This window comes from Cupressus sempervirens, chromosome 1, assembly GCF_028749045.1.
Source record: "Cupressus sempervirens isolate cs-2001-9-10 chromosome 1, ASM2874904v1, whole genome shotgun sequence".
NCBI classification, from domain to species: domain Eukaryota; kingdom Viridiplantae; phylum Streptophyta; class Pinopsida; order Cupressales; family Cupressaceae; genus Cupressus; species Cupressus sempervirens.
Window position 1 is genome coordinate 838,705,000 of NC_143118.1, and position 16,492 is coordinate 838,721,491.

Here is a 16,492-nt window from a genome sequence, read left to right on the forward strand (position 1 = left end):
GCCCATAAAATTTTGGGGCCAGCTTATGACGCCCTTTCAGCTTTAGGGAGGATTGTTTGTATGGCTGTAGACGAAGAAAAACCATATCCCCAACTTGAAATGAGCGCTCAGAACGGTGTTGATCTGCTTGCTGTTTCATCCGATTACGGGCCATGTGAAGATTATCCTGTAAGGTACGAAGAATCTGATCCCTGCTGCGGAGAACTATGTCAATTGCCTGGACTGGTGAGCTGTTGGGAGTGTAGGGAAGGAGCACTGGAGGTGCCTGACCATAGACTGCTTCATATGGAGTCATTTTAGAGGCAGTGTGGTAAGAGGTATTGTACCACCATTCAGCTAAAGGGAGCCACTTGGCCCACTGATGTTGCTGTTCGGAAGTGAAGCAACGAAGATAAGTTTCCAAGCATTTATTGACAATTTCAGTTTGACCATCAGTTTGTGGGTGATAGCCCGAACTCATCTTCAGTTTGGTGCCAGTTTTCTGAAACAGTTCAGTCCAAAAATGACTGGTAAAAGTTGCATCACGATCAGAGACAATGGAAGAAGGGAGTCCATGAAGACGAAATATCTGGTCCATGAAGATTTGTGCAACAGAGGAGGCAGTATAGGGGTGGCTGAGGGCACAAAAATGACTATATTTCGAGAGACGATCAACCACAACCAAGATCACTGTCTTGCCACCGGATTTAGGAAGCCCTTCAATGAAATCCATAGAAATATCAGTCCAAATCCGTGTAGGGATGGGCAATGGTTCGAGCAAGCCAGGAAGGAGGGTCGTTTCACCCTTGTGGCGTTGGCAAGTATCACATTCAGCCACCATCTGTTGAATCGTCTGTTTCATCCCTTTCCAAAAGAAGTTTCTCCTTGCTCGCTCATAAGTTTTGAGGAAGCCTGAGTGCCCTGCTGAAGGAGAAGCATGGAGTTCATAAAAAATAGCCTGATGTAGAGCTGGGTTCTGAGGAAGCACTAGCCGACCCTTGTATCGAAGAGAAGCACCATCCCAAGAGTAATGTGGTATAGCAGAAGGATTATTGGCTAGCTGGTGAATGATTTGAGATAAAGAAGAGTCACTGTCATAGCCCTGCTGAACAGACGCTAACCAATTGGGAATGGGCATAGAAATAGCGGAAAGGGAAGCTTGATTATCAAATGTGCGAGAAAGAGCATCTGCCACAATATTCTCCTTACCCTTCTTGTAGGTGATCTCATAATCATACCCCATGAGTTTGCTGACCCATTTCTGTTGTGTAGGAGAGGATACCCGTTGTTCCAGGAAGTATTTCAGACTTTGGTGATCGGTTCTGATGCAAAAATGACTCCCTAAGAGGTATGGCCGCCACTTCTGTACAGCATGCAAAATAGCCATCATTTCTTTTTCATAAGTAGAGAGGGCTAGATTCTTACCAGAGAGGGCTTTGCTAGTGAACGCAATAGGATGGTCATCTTGCAGGAGAACAGCACCCAATCCATTGCCGCAAGCATCACTCTCAATAGTGAAGGGTTTGGAAAAATCTGGCATTGCGAGAACAGGTGTACTGCACATAGCCTGTTTCAGTTGTTCAAATGCAGTCTCAGCAACAGGGGTCCAGGAGAAGGCATCCTTTTTTAACAGAGCTGTCAATGGTGCTGCAATTTTCCCGTAATCTTTGACAAACTTGCGGCAGTAGCCAGTCAACCCCAAAAAACCCCGAAGGCTCTTGAGAGTTTTAGGATGCGGCCAAGTTTTCATGGCATCTATTTTTGTAGGATCCACCCGCACTCCATGGTGTGCAACAATATGCCCGAGATACTCCACTTCCTCCTGGCCAAACACACATTTAGATAGTTTTGCACAGAGTTGATGATCAGAGAGAAGTTGCAAGACAAGCTCCAGATGATGGAGATGCTCAGCCCAAGTTTTGCTATATATGAGGATATCATCAAAGAAGACCAGAATGAATTTCCGGAGGTATGGTCGAAATATGTTATTCATCACTGCCTGAAATGTTGAAGGAGCATTCGTGAGGCCAAAGGGCATGACTAAAAATTCATAGTGACCATCATGTGTGCGGAAGGCAGTTTTAGGTATATCCTCCTCATTAACCCGAATTTGATGATACCCAGAACGAAGATCTAACTTGGAGAAAAAATGAGCCCCATGAAGTTCATCAAGAAGTTCATTAACAACTGGAATGGGAAACTTGTCCTTTATAGTGAGATGATTAAGTGCTCGGAAATCAATGCAGAGTCGCCATGACCCATCTTTTTTGCGAACAAGCAGAACTGGAGAAGAAAAGGAACTGGTACTAGGGCGAATAATACCTTGCTTCAGTAAGTCACGGACAAGTATCTCGATTTCGGTCTTCTGATGAAATGGGTAGCGGTAGGGCCTGATGTTGGGCGGAACACTGCCAGGAAGGAGCTGAATACGGTGGTCCTCTGGACGAGAAGGAGGTAATCCCACAGGTTCAGCAAATACACCAGAATACTTGTCCAAAATGTGTTGGAGATCGGCAGGAGTGCTAGAGACTGCTGATGGCTGCATCTAAATGGAATGGAGCTGAGCGATGACACCATGTGAATTCTTCTTAAGAAGTTTTTCCATACGGTGTGAACTGATGATGCTGAGAGACCCTGGTTGTAAGCCTTTCAAAGTGTGTTGGTGCCCCTCGGCTGAAAACTGCATCCAAAGTTCAGCAAAATCCCAGAGAATGGGGCCAAGAGTGCGTAACCATTGGGCACCCAAAACCACATCACAGCCACCTAAGGGTAAGGCAAACATGTCAGAGCGCATGTTATAATCGCCAATAGAGAGACGCACATTGCGACATTTCCCTTTACAAGGTAAAGTGCCCCCATTGGCAATCATGACTTCAAAGCTAGAGCAGGGATGGATAAAGCAATCAGCTTGTTTGGCTATTCGTGGATCAATGAAGTTATGAGTGCTACCAGAATCAATGAGTATAGTAAGAGGGATCTTCTTGAAGAAACCCTGGACCCGCATGGTTTGTGGAGTAGTGACTCCCGCCAAAGCATGGACAGATATCTCTGGTGGAGCTTCTGGTGAAGGAGGTTCAGGCTGGTGAGGCTCAACCTCATCATCCACTGTTTCCTGAGCATCTACATATTCTTCCAGTTCCGGTGGAGAATCCACATCCAAGAGATAGAGCTTTTGCTGAACACATCTATGGCCCCGAGACCATTTCTCATCACAATTATAACAAAGCCCTTTGTCTCGCCTGACTTGCATCTCTGTTTCAGACAAGTGCTTGATCGGAGTAGTTCTGGGAGCTGGTATGACTGGAGGGTTGTGAGAACCTGTATTTCTGAATGGAACAAAATTAGATCTGGAGCGTTGTAGAGCACTAATCTTGTCTTCCGCTAACTTAGCCAACCCAAGGGCTTCCATCATTGTAGTAGGTCGAAACATTTTGACTTCTGAGCGAAGTGCATCCTTCAGACCACTGACAAAACAACTACGGAAGAATTCATCAGACAAGCCCTCTGTGTGATTAGCTAATTTTTCAAACTCTGTCTGGTATTCTCTTACAGTGCCTGTTTGACGCAGTTTAGTGAGTGCTCCTGTGAAATCATCAAAGGAACTAGGGCCAAAGCGCTCCAAAATGAGGGTACACAATTCTCTCCATGTTGGGCCTACATTAGCCTTGATGTACCAACGGAACCATTGAAGAGCTTCATGTTCCAAATGAAAAGATGCAAGGGGGACTTTGTGGTTATCCAAAGTATTATGCAAGCTGAAATACTGCTCTGCCCTATAGATCCATCCAGTCGGATCAGAACCATCGAAGCGTGGAAAATCAAGCTTTGGTCCACGGAAATTGCCAGAAGAGGACCCAATATCTCCTGAATGGTTTCGGCTCATGGCTGACTGCTGAAAGTTAAGACCCAGAATTTTGTCATCCAGATCTTGAAGTTTGGTTTTGAGGGATGCCATTTCTTCTTCCATGATTTTTGCTCCTGTACGCGTAACAACCATAAAGCAAGGTTTTTTTTTTTTTTTTGGAATGGGTAGAAGATGAGAAACAAAAACTTTTTTAGTTACGGCAAACTTGGATTTGGGTAAAACTCAGATAGGAAATGGGTGTTCGACGGGTGGTGGGAGACTATCTGGGGACAAGGGAAACAGAAAAATGAGGGTTTCAAGGGTAGGGAGGCGAAATGAGGCGAACATTCCAAGAGGGATAAGGGAGCAAAATGAGAAATTGAATCTTGTGGCTCAGTTTGGTGGCGATTGGATGAGAGGTGAAAAAGATAGGGCAAACCCTAAAATTAGATAAATGAGGGATTTAGGGCTTTGATATGTAAAATTTGGGGTTGGGTCGCCAAGGAAGGAAGTATGTGAAATGATATTGCAGACGTTTTGCGGAAGTATGAGCAGAAACAGAAAGCAAACAAGGAAGCTACGACTAAAAAACAGAAAAATTTTTACTCTTTTTTTTTTTTTTTTTTGAACAGTCGACTTAGAAAAATTCACTCACAGACAGAACAACTGAAAAGAGTTATTGCAATAACAAGAGATATTAGAAGTGAGAGGAACCTGAAGGCCACGACAGAAAAAAAAATTTGATGTAATTTCCACCCAGCGAGCCCAAGAGAGTGCTCTGATACCAGATGTGATGAACCTCCTTATAGCAATATCGTGAGAATGCTCGAAATAACAGAATACAAAGTGATAGCAGAACTCAGAATGAATCTACTGATCGCAGGCCACTTCGAGGGGGTAACCTCCTTTGAGCAAGCTCAATACAATAAATTCGTCCGTGCCCATCAAGGGCCTCAACCTATTCTTATATACTGAGTACGATCTAGAAAAGTAATACTACCTATGCATGTGGGATAATAAAATATACTCACGGGACGACTTACAAAGCATATGCATCCAACAACACTACTCTAACAAAATAAACAGAAGGAACACACAGGTTCCTAACAGCTGATTCATAGTATTTACTGTTGAGTGCAATTTTCTTGAACATGAAAATAGCTGAGTCTACAAGCTATTGAATTGATCTCTTAAATTTCTTAACTTTTAGGATTCACATTCACTCATTGCTAATAGGCACATATGTTTTGCCATACAATTGGAAGGCATTGGAAGACGGGACTTGATGGTTACAAAGGGCAAAGAGTTCAATGGTGCAGGAACAAATTAGATATCCCACTTTAATTGCTGTTCATCATTTTGCTGATCTTTACCAGCGGCATATTCCTCCTTTCATGATGCTGAAACAGCTGGTTCATACCCTTGGAACACGTACATGTAATCTTCTCTTGCTTTATGTCTGCTTCTCAAGCATGTTCACAGACCTGTTGTGAACAGCTTCACACTCCTTCACAGTCATGGGCCTTTGCAGTTGACAGGGCAGTCTTCTGGCTGGCTGAATGATTCAGGAGTCAGAGACCTTATGATGAGTTTTTTGTATGGAATCTCCTGACATTTTTGTATTGGGTGACTATTTCGGGTTTTCTTTCAGGTTCTTTCCCGAATGAACCCTTGAACCTGTTTTTATTTTAATAATATATATAGTGGCTCCGTCCATTTTATTTAAAAAAAATAAAAAATAAATCCATATATCATTTTAATTGTTATTATAATATACATATACACACACACACACACACACACACACACACACACACAAATGATATACACACACACACACACACATATATACACACTTCTGAGTTTATTATTATTTCTGTAAATGCAAGATCATGTATGGGCCCCTTATTCTTAATAGCATTCTGTTATACTATTTTTTAAATTAGTATTGATGCATAGATAAGTTACAACATACTACTAGCTGCCACTAATACTTGCAAGCAATTAAATATGTTTTGATTCCTTTCTGAATATTAATGGTATACATTCCTTTTTGTAATCCTTATTGATTATGTTATATTTATATTCTCCTTTCCGGTACTTAGAGAATGAAATTGATTTGTATTATATATGGTCCGTGTACTCTTTGGTATGGGCTGTGACTTTCTTAAACAAATCAGATTCTGTATAATCACACCCCTTAGATGATTGGTTTAGTATGTGTTTATTGTTATTGCTTCTATACTTCATGTAATTTGCTGTTCATTGTATAATCATTTTATATTATAATTTATTTGTTTATTCATATATTTAATTTATTACTTGAGTATTCATACAGTATCATTATCATTTCAATAGTAGACAATCATAATAAGATTATTTTATTTGTAGTGATGACAATCTTTGTTTGTGATTTAATCTATTGGTCAAATAATAATTTTTTAAAACTATTATATAATTTTTTTAATAAAATATTTCTTTTGCATTTTAATAAAATTATTTATTATCAAACTCTAGGATGGGGACATCACAGTCCTACCCTCCCCAAAATTGCTTGTCCTCGAGCATTGTTAAATTTATACAAGTCTTTCACTTTGATGTTAATCTATAAATTCATGTCTTTGAGTCTTATTGTTCTAGGTCAATTAAATATAGAATCACACCTGAAACATCTGTTTGAAAATATGAAATATATGAATATATGCAAACACAAAGCATACATGAAGTATATACCTTAATGCATGAAGACACAAAGTGTACATGAAGAATACACTTTAATGCACGAAGACAAAGTGTACACTAAGAATACACTTTAATGCATGAAGACACTTTAAGTCTTACCTCTTGATAGCTTGAATTTTCTTTCCCATTTTAAGTCCTCAAGCATCTTAGCTTCCTCGCTCCCCCTCTTGAATTCACCTTGCAAAACAAGATAAAAATGCATTAAAGTTGCAAGTTGACGAGAGGAGATAAAACAAAGAAACATGGAATTTTGATAAATTTCTTCTAGATTCCACCTCCTTCTTACCATCATAAATCCTCAATTAGACTCAGATTTTAAATTATGATCAACTAGTAAGGATTGGGGTTTTAACTTGAAACAAGCACTCTAGATTTTAAAATGCTTTCTCTTTAATGCCCTAATGAGATTTCTCATTTCTTGAATTTGAAAAAACTTTGTAAGTTTCTCTTAATTAAAGAAAATTGAGAACGTTATACAATTTGGCCCATAACAATTAGTTCACTCCCTTTATTCCATCAAGACCCATAAAGTCCACCAAATTATATTTTCAAGTCGTTTCAATGAGGCTCCTAATGAATTGAACTCAAATTAATTCTAATGATCCCTCAACTATTCACATCCAATTTTGCCTTAATTTATCTTAATCCTCCTTGTCTTGATTTTCCTCCATACCAAAATGTTTGGCATTTTTCTATAGGAAGAAAGGAATTTCACTTTTGATCATATGAGGAAAAGGCAATTAAAGATTGAAAAAGCTCCAAGCGCTTGTTAGCATCTCCTTGGGCTAATTTGCAACCTATCTAAAGGGCCAATTTATTGCCTTGTTGATGAAATTTGTTGACAATTTCCAAATAAGGGGTTTTGCTGCCAATGCACGTAGAGACAAGATCACCTTTAACTTGGAGTAGAAATGAACTTGCTAACTTCTTAATATAGGCGTCATAAAAAAAAGGCATGATTCTCAACAAAAGGCTGACTTGGGATTAAGTCGGGCCAATCAAATTTAATTTGGATTAAATCTTCACCCATGTGAGCTGACTTAGACTGGAGTGGTGGAAATTAGTCATCGAAGAGGATAAAATCCTCTTTAGAGGGCGGAGTTGAACATGTGGGAGGATTTTCTCTCATGCCAGTGTTCATCACTTGTTGCTACTTAGGGCGGAAAGTTGGTAGTTATGAGGGTTATTCCTCTCCCCATGGTGGAATTTGACCATGGGGAGGATTTTATCATTTTAAACTTCATAAAATAGGCACACCTATGCACCTAATTCCTTACTAATCAGCAAAGAAAGAGTAAATCCCATTTGTATTGAGGCAGAGATTCGGGTATTGAGAAGAAAAACTTCTGGGTAAAGGGTGGGAATCATATAGTAGAGAGGACAAAATCCTCTGTCTAGAGCAAGATCTGGTGGTGTGAGAGGATTCTTCCTCAAATGGTAAAACTCCTCTCATTTATAAGGCTTTGCCCAAATCAAAGAATATTCACCATGCTCTTTGATTCCCACTATCTAACCTCAGAATCTCTCAAGGCTTCAAAGCAGGGTATTTGGAATTTAATGGAGTCAAAGGACTTATCGGAAATTCAGTGGTGTAGAGGATTTATTGCTCGAGAGAGGGTAGATTCCGCCCTCTCTTGAGGAATACTTAGATCTTATAAGCTAAGCTCATCCTTCCCTTATGTCCCCTGATTCAAATTGACCTTTGCTTTGCTTGACTCCAGCTCCTACTCATTTTAGCTTCCCTTGCATTGATCCCAAACTTGAAGACTTAGCGAAATCCTGCTTTACCACCTCAATTCAACACTCAAAGACCAATCGGACTTGCTGCTCATAGCCAGATGAACAAGGGGGTCTGCATTCAGTAGGGTGATGGTGTAAAACTGCACAACCTTAGTCTTACGCAAGGTAGTTAGAGGATGACTATTAATGGTGGGTATTAGAATATTGTAATGTTTCTGCAATGATTATCTTAGTCTTTAGTTTATCAAGTAGTTTCTATTTTTGTCTTTAGTTCACAATTGTTTCTTTTAGAAACATTGTCATTTTAAATCTATATAAGGAGTTTTAATAATTCAACATTGAGTTACCATAAGAATATTTTGTATCTTTCTATTAAGTCTTTAGTTATCAATCCTTTCCATTATAGAAAGACCTTTTCTAATCTCTTATTTAAGGAGTATTCCTCTCCTTTGTAATTGATTGATTATCTCAATCAATTCATGGTATTAGAGTTTGGGTTTGCAAAACCTTGAGATCAAAGTAGATGATTTCTGTATGCATTTGTACAAATTTTTTTGGTTGATGTTTTCATAATAAAAATGGTTTAACTCGGGAACTTCATAGAAATTTGTAGAAGCATTTGATGGTTTTTTGGTGGATTTTTTTACATAATAAAATTCAGAGTTTATCGCCAACATTTGGGGAGAAAATTTTAGAAAATTTTTGGTTGATTTTTTAAAAAATGCATGTGATTCTTTCACTTCTAAAATTGCGTGACTTTATTTGCGGCTTTGTAACAAAACAGTGGGACATTGCAGATTTGTAACAAAAATTGTAGGTTTTTCTTCTAGAGATTGAAGGTTTTACCAACAAAGCTTTTGAATGATTTTTGATAAAATACCGAGAAAGGTATAGAGCTTTTTGCCAACCGTTCTTTTGGTTTGCTTCTAAGTTTTTGCATGATTAAAAAAAAAACGTGGGTTGCTGTTATTTTCCAAAGCAGTGGAGTGTTTTGGACTTTATTTTTGACTATTTTTAATTTTTTTAAATTATTGTTTTCAAGTTTAAATGAGTCGGGATTTTAATTTTTTGTTGATTTTTTATCAATAAAATGGAAGGTATTTGAGAAGCTATTTTTATCTCGTTTTCCAATATTATATTATCCAACATCATATTGGAAGGCAACCAATGCATACTTGCCATCTTTGACTCTCAGAATCGTGCATTGACTGTGAAGAGTTCATTTTTAGTATTGTTTGGCATAAGCTTGTAAAATTTCGGGACAAAGTTAGTGTAGCTAGTAGAGTGACCATTAAGGGAGGATATTAAAGAAATACTGTTATATTTCACTTATAACATTGTTATATTTAGCTTATAATGGTCATTTAATTTGTTTAGTTAGGTTTTAGTAGCTTTATATTTTGTTTGTCAGTATTTATAATCTTTCTATTTTTTCTTTATTCTTGATCATTTTTCTTACTAAAAGATCTTCTGTAATATCTTATTTGAGGAGTGTTCTCTTCCTTGTAATTAATTGATTATCTTGAGCATTTCAAATTTTTGTCTATAGTAGTGATACAACAACCAAGACATTGGAGACTGTATCCATCAGTCATGAATCTATCATCTCGGGGGCATAAACTATTAGGGGCATTACAAATTTGTTAGTATAGATTTGGTAAGCTGGAACAAGTTCTACTAGATTGATAGACTTCCTTTTGGTAGAATTTTAAAAATATTTAAAAGGTATAATTAATGCCGGAGTATTTTGTGACTATTATTTTTGTAAACCACATTTAGTAGGGGTTGCTACATCAAAGCAAGGGACAACTTGTTATCGTGACTCCTTATAAATACCTGCTGAAATTGGACTCCAATATGAGTCGGTTAGCATCTTTAGTGGTACTAGTGAAGAAGGAAGATGAAGTGATAAAAATGTCTATAAGTTATTGTAAGCATAGTGTATGTAAGCATACTATTGTAAGCATATTACAAGTGATAAAGATGTCTATAAGTTATTGTAAGCATAATGTATGCAAGCATATTGCAATTTGGAATCTTGACCTACTAGTACTTTTGTTCACAGAATAATTTTTAAGCAAATTCTGTCTATGGTAGAATCAAGCCCCATCTCTTGGGCTTATTGCCTACTAAGCATCTTAGCAGGTTATCTAGATTTCTATTCACTACTTCAGTCTGCTCATCATCTTGTGGGTGATGTGTAGAACTGAACTCCAACTCTGTCTTCAATTTATTCCACAAGGTTCTCTCCCAAAATACCCAACAAACGTGGTACCACAGTCTGAATCTATACTCTTTGGAAGACCATGTAACTTCACTACTTCTCTAAAGAATAAATCAGCGATGTGAACCGCATCATGGGTCTTGTGGCAAGGAATTAAATGAGCCATCTTTGAAAACCTATCAACCACTATGAATATTGAATCATTCCCCCCTTTTGTCCTTGGTAAACCAAGAACAATTTCCATACTTATATCTTCCCAAGGTTTTGATGAAATAGGTAGCAGCTGATAGAGTCATATATTTTGACTGACTCCTTTAGCTAAGACACTCAACAACTCTACACAAATTTCTTCACATTTTGTGACAGCAGAGGTCAAAAATAATGCTTACTGACAATGGCAATGGTCTTGTCTCGACCAAAGTGTCTTGCCATTCCTCCACCACGTTTCTCTTTGATCAAGTTCACCCTCATTGAACTCCTTGCAATACACAACTAACTCCCTTTGAATAACATACCATCTTGGATTATGTAGTTTAGCCACCTTGTATATCTAGAGTAACAAGTTCCTTGCAAACCTTCTAAGGCTTTGCAAAATTAGGATCCTTAGGGTATAGAGTTTTGAGTTCATTAAACCCAACCAACTCAATCTGCATTTCTATTAGTATTAGTATTTGTCTCCTACTTAAGGCATCTGCAACCCTATTAGATCGTCTACTTCTATGCTTCAATACAAATGTATAGCTTTGCAAAAACTCTACCGATTAAAAGTGCCTCTGATTCAATTTATGCTGGCTATTTAGATATTGTAATGCTTGATGATCAATATACAAAACAAATTCCTTTGGCAATAGATAATGCCTTCATTTCTTTAATGCTTGAACTATTGCATAGAACTCCTAGTCATAAACAAAATACTTCATTGCACCATTTAATTTCTCATTGAAATATGTAATGGGCTTACCTTTTTTGCTTAAACAACTCCAATGGCATTACCACTAGCATCACAATCCACTTGGAACACCTTGTTGAAATCAGGGAGTGCTAACACAGGTTGCTCTGTCATATTCTTCTTTAATAATTTAAAGTTCCTTGCATCTCTTGTAGTCCATTTGAACTTTTTTCTATCCACCCTCATTGTCTCATTCTCTAATGAACTTCTTGTAAAATCTAGCCAAACCATGGAAGGACCTTACCTCAGTAGCTGACCTTGGGGTAGGCCATTCTAGGGTGACCTTCACCTTTTCTGGGTCCATTTTGTGACCATCAGGTGAGGCAACAAACCCCAATTTTTTTTTTTTTTTACAATGCTACACTTCTTCAAATTAATCAAAAGTTTATCCTCCCTTAGCTTTGCAATGACTCTTCGGATATGCAATAAATGCTCATCTAGTGCCTCACTGAAAATCCAAATATAATCTAAATAGGCAGTAACAAATTTTCCCAAAAACTTCTTTAGTACCTCATTCACGAGCTTCATGAAGGTGCTCGGTGCATTGGTTAGCCCAAGGGGCATGGCTAACCACTCATACACACCTTCCTTGGTCTTAAATGTACTCTTCCATTCATTCTTGGATTTGATCCAAATCTTGTGATACCCACACTTGATGTCCATCTTTGTGAAGTATTGAGCTTCACTTAAGCAGTCCATAAAATCCTCCATCCTAGAAAGGGGAAATCTATGTTTGATGGTTAGCTTGTTTATGGCCCTAGAGTCTATACACATCCTCCACTTCCCATCCTTCTTTGGTGTCAGTACTGTAGGTACTGCACATGGATTTAGGCTCTCTCGAATCATACCTTTCCTTAGCAATTCTTGAATTTGTTAGTTCAAATCCTAAATCTTAGCAGGAGTTATCCAATGAGCAGCCTTATTAAGCAAATTAGCTCTAAGGACTATGTCTATTTTGCGGTAACCCCTTAGGGATATTATTGGATATGATGTCCTGAAACTCAGTCAATAGATTTGAAATTTCTATTGGAACTTCTCTACTACCTTCTTTATCCACCTAGGAATTATTAAAGCATAACATAGTTGTTGATGTTTCATACCATCTAGAAATTCTCTCCCATCAACATGACATACCCTAGCACTACTGCATGCCTTTGCTTCTTCCTTCGTTAGGGGTTTCAGTTTATGACGAACTCCATCATGCATAGCATGCGTGTCAAAATGCCATGACCTCCCCAACAACATATGACATGCATCCAGGGTTATGATGTCAGATAGTACCTCATCATGGTAGCTCCTAATCTTGAACTTCACCAAGCGTTGTTTATTAACCATGACCTTTTGGTCATCTTGCAACTAGGAAATCTGATAGGGATGTGGGTGACTCTCTTTGTGTGACCATCTCAAATGATTCCAAATTGACAATACTCCCATTGTCGACAATCACATCACAACACTTATCTTCATACTTGCACCTAGTGCGAATTAGACTTTAATTCCTGGCCATAACCTTTGAATCCTACTATCTTCATTGGTAAAAGGACGACATCGATGTGAGCACCTAAAGATTGCAACACTTATGTAATGACCCCTTTTTGGGGCATTATAAATATTAAAGAACACGTTTATATGATATTAAAATTCATTATGAAAGCGTGGACTCTTATTATAAAAGGTCAATTTAATATTCAAAGTGGGCTAAAGATGACAAGGAGAGATAAGACGAAAAGCCTAGAGGGAAGTCGAAGAGTCACAGCTGTGAGAATAAAAGGAGAAGAGACTCTTTCATTTGGGCATGTTTGATTTATTATTTAGATAATCAGTTTCTCTCTTGCGAGAGTATTTGAAAAGCTTCAGCTTTCAGCTAGTGTGAGGACGTAGCCCCTCGTGCCAGCAGACAGTGGACGCAAACCCATTGTTTGTGGAGACATCACTTCAGGTGTCTCATATGCGCTTACAGGTTCTTCCCTTAGTGTTCCAATCCGACTATAAATTCTACGTTTAAGATTGGATTCTGAATGGTGGTTATTGTATTGTTGTTGTATAATGGAATAACATGTTTTAGGGAGTTTTATGAGAATTTACTGGGTTTTTTATAATGCTGGTTTGTAACAAAATTTCATATGTTTAAGTGCTGAATATTATATTCATGAAGAAGTTGGATAAATATCTATTGGGATTAATTTTTTATGGTTTACACTGTGGGTTTATTTATAATACGATTTCAAATGTTTATGAGCTGAATGTTATTTTGAGGACGAAATCGGGTCAATATTTGGTTTGGGATATTTCAGTGGTATCAGAGCTGGTTTTCTTGCTAGCCTATGAGGTTATTGAAGAAACAACATTCCTTTCAAAATTACTTGCAAATTGTGGTATGCAGTTGATTGAGAAAGAATATTATTTAGAAGAAAATTAATTGAAAGTTTACTTTGAGTCTGCTGCATTCCCTTTTGTGGAGACATTTCAACCTTGAAGGAGTAAATACTACTCTCAGTTTGAGTCTTACAAGAGCATGCATAGTAAAACGACGAGCATATATTAACCATAGGCAAGAAGCATTGTCGATTTTCAAGGTTAAGGAGAAATAAATTACATAGCTCCTTAATATATATGAAACATCAGGTATTTGGAGGATGCAATGGTGATGATACTCAACTAAAGAGTTGGTCGGTTAACTTCTAAGCATTATTAGAGGAGATTTGTCAGGACTTCAAAGAAATGCTGGAGATGTATTTATTTTGACAAGCTACTGATATATGTTTGCGATATGGTATATTAAGCCGCTGTGCAGGGTGGTACTGGTTGTGGAATAGTGTTATGTTAAGCTGTGATCATATTCCAAAGAATTGTTGGGAATACAGGCCTGGAGGTTAATATTTCCTATAAAGAAGCATTCTTGTGGATGGGACGTTTACCTACAATATCGTTAATCACGGTTTATCATTCTATAGACTTTCAACGAGCACATTAGATTGGAAGCGAGCACAGAGATTAAGTGATTGATTCACAAATCTGTGATTATTTGGCATCATGTTGTATTGTTTGTCTGTTGAAAGAGTCCTAGAGAGTGACTTATCTACCAATTTCGAAGAAATGAATAGTATACCTCTGGATTTGATATTATTGTAGTCAAATAAACTTGAAGTAGTCTAGTGATTTTGAGGCATTGGTCAAAGCTAAAAGAGGAACAACTTCCAGCAATTGAGGTAGTTGTAAAGTTGTCTCCACCCAGTCAAAATCTAAAGAAACTCATTGTTGTACTGATTTTGTGTCCTACTCGAGAACTTGCAATCTAGACTGTTGTAGAGTCGAATGCCTTGTTGAAATACCATAATAACATTGCCGTCCAGGTAGTCACTGAGGGTACTAAATAATAGAAAGAGGAAATACAATTTGAAACAAATTCTTGTCAGATCGTAGTAGCTACACCTAGGAGGGTATTGGAACATATTGATAATGAACCAGCCTTTTCGAACCGTTTAATGGGATTGGAATTACTTGTCCTTGATGAAGATGATTGGTTGTTAAACCTGGAGTTTAACGAGGACCTTCACAAGATAATAGATGTCTACAAGATAATAGATGTTGTTCCAAGACACAGGCAGTCACTCATATTTTCAGCTATAGTTGTGCAGGAGTTTGTCACAAATTCTAATATCTGGCATGGGGTCTTAGGCATCTGTTAATAATTGTCAAAGATTAATATTGTTGTGTAATAAATAGTGTATCATAGTGTGACTGCTATTTCTTAATATTCTGGTTTAGTCTATAAATAGGGCAATACTGGATTACTTAAGTTGTGGTTCCAACTTTTGTTGCGGTTGTCAGTTGTAGATCCATTCCATATATACAAGTACTTCGTCATGAAAGCTTGAAAGTGTGTTATAACTATTTGCAATCAAGAACAGATTCTTCTACCGGCAGGCTAAGTGTTTGACAAAACTACAACATGCGTTTGGTAACAGCAATCAACAAGACTACTACTTTTAGAAAATAGTGCATCAGGAAATATTGGGAAATACGTTGTCTTAATTGAAGGGAAGAGAATATTTTATTATCAATTTTCAAAGATTTTTGTGTATGTATGCCTTGAGTGAAGTTAGATTGAGGAATACCAAATCCTGTTGATATTGTCAATCAATATAGAAATTAAGATAGTTTGATTATTTGAAGAAGGCAATTTTGGGGAAGAATGTAGTTGTTGTCAGACTTACAGTAACAGGATAACAACTTTCAGCAATGGGAAAAGATTTGGATAAAATCAGGAAGGGTACTATGAAGCCACAAGAGCAGTTAGCTCAGAATTTTGAATTCGATATAAGAGCAGAAATACTCGACATTTATGGAGAGTATAAAGAATTGCCTACCTGAATTCAGAATGATTTATCTTTCAATGATTACATGGATTTTCATCTAGAGCAGCAAAATAAGATTTATATGGCAAAAAGAAAGTATTTGGAATCAGGATCTCCTCGCAAAAGACCAGCGTAAAGGTACATATGAAGAATTTCCGGTAGACCAAAATCATTGACTAAAGGGTCTTGAAATAGAAGAACAATCAACTACCATTGATTTGCAGCCTTCTCACAATCCTGTAGGAGATGTTACACAGGGTGCTAGTTTTTACGTTGGGGATTTAGAGGTTAGCTTTGACAAGCAGGTTGATGAGGTTGGTTCCACACAAAGTAATAGCAGGTTGGAATCTTTGTATGATGAATCATCTATTTGTGTTGCCCATGACATAAATTTAGAGGAACAGATTGACATGACACTGCAAGACGATGAACCGCTTCAATAGGACAATGATGAAATGAACACTTTAAAGAACCCGTTGAAGGTTAGTGAAGACATGATTGTGGCATCTTTGGTACGTTATGATAGCACTCACAAGATGGTTGAAGATCTCTAGAAGAAGGCTCAAAGGGAAGAGGAAGGAGTTTGACATGTTGCTGATTTGCAGGTGGTCAAAACAGTTCTCGAAGCTATGAAATCAGATTATTTATATTTACTA

General features: G+C 37.7%; 1 protein-coding gene across 2 annotated transcripts in view; it reads left to right on the forward strand.

The window, feature by feature from the left end:
• SCC3 (sister-chromatid cohesion protein 3) overlaps window positions 1–16,492 on the forward strand; it is a 121,426-nt gene that overhangs the window by 29,062 nt on the left and 75,872 nt on the right. The window lies entirely within an intron of this gene.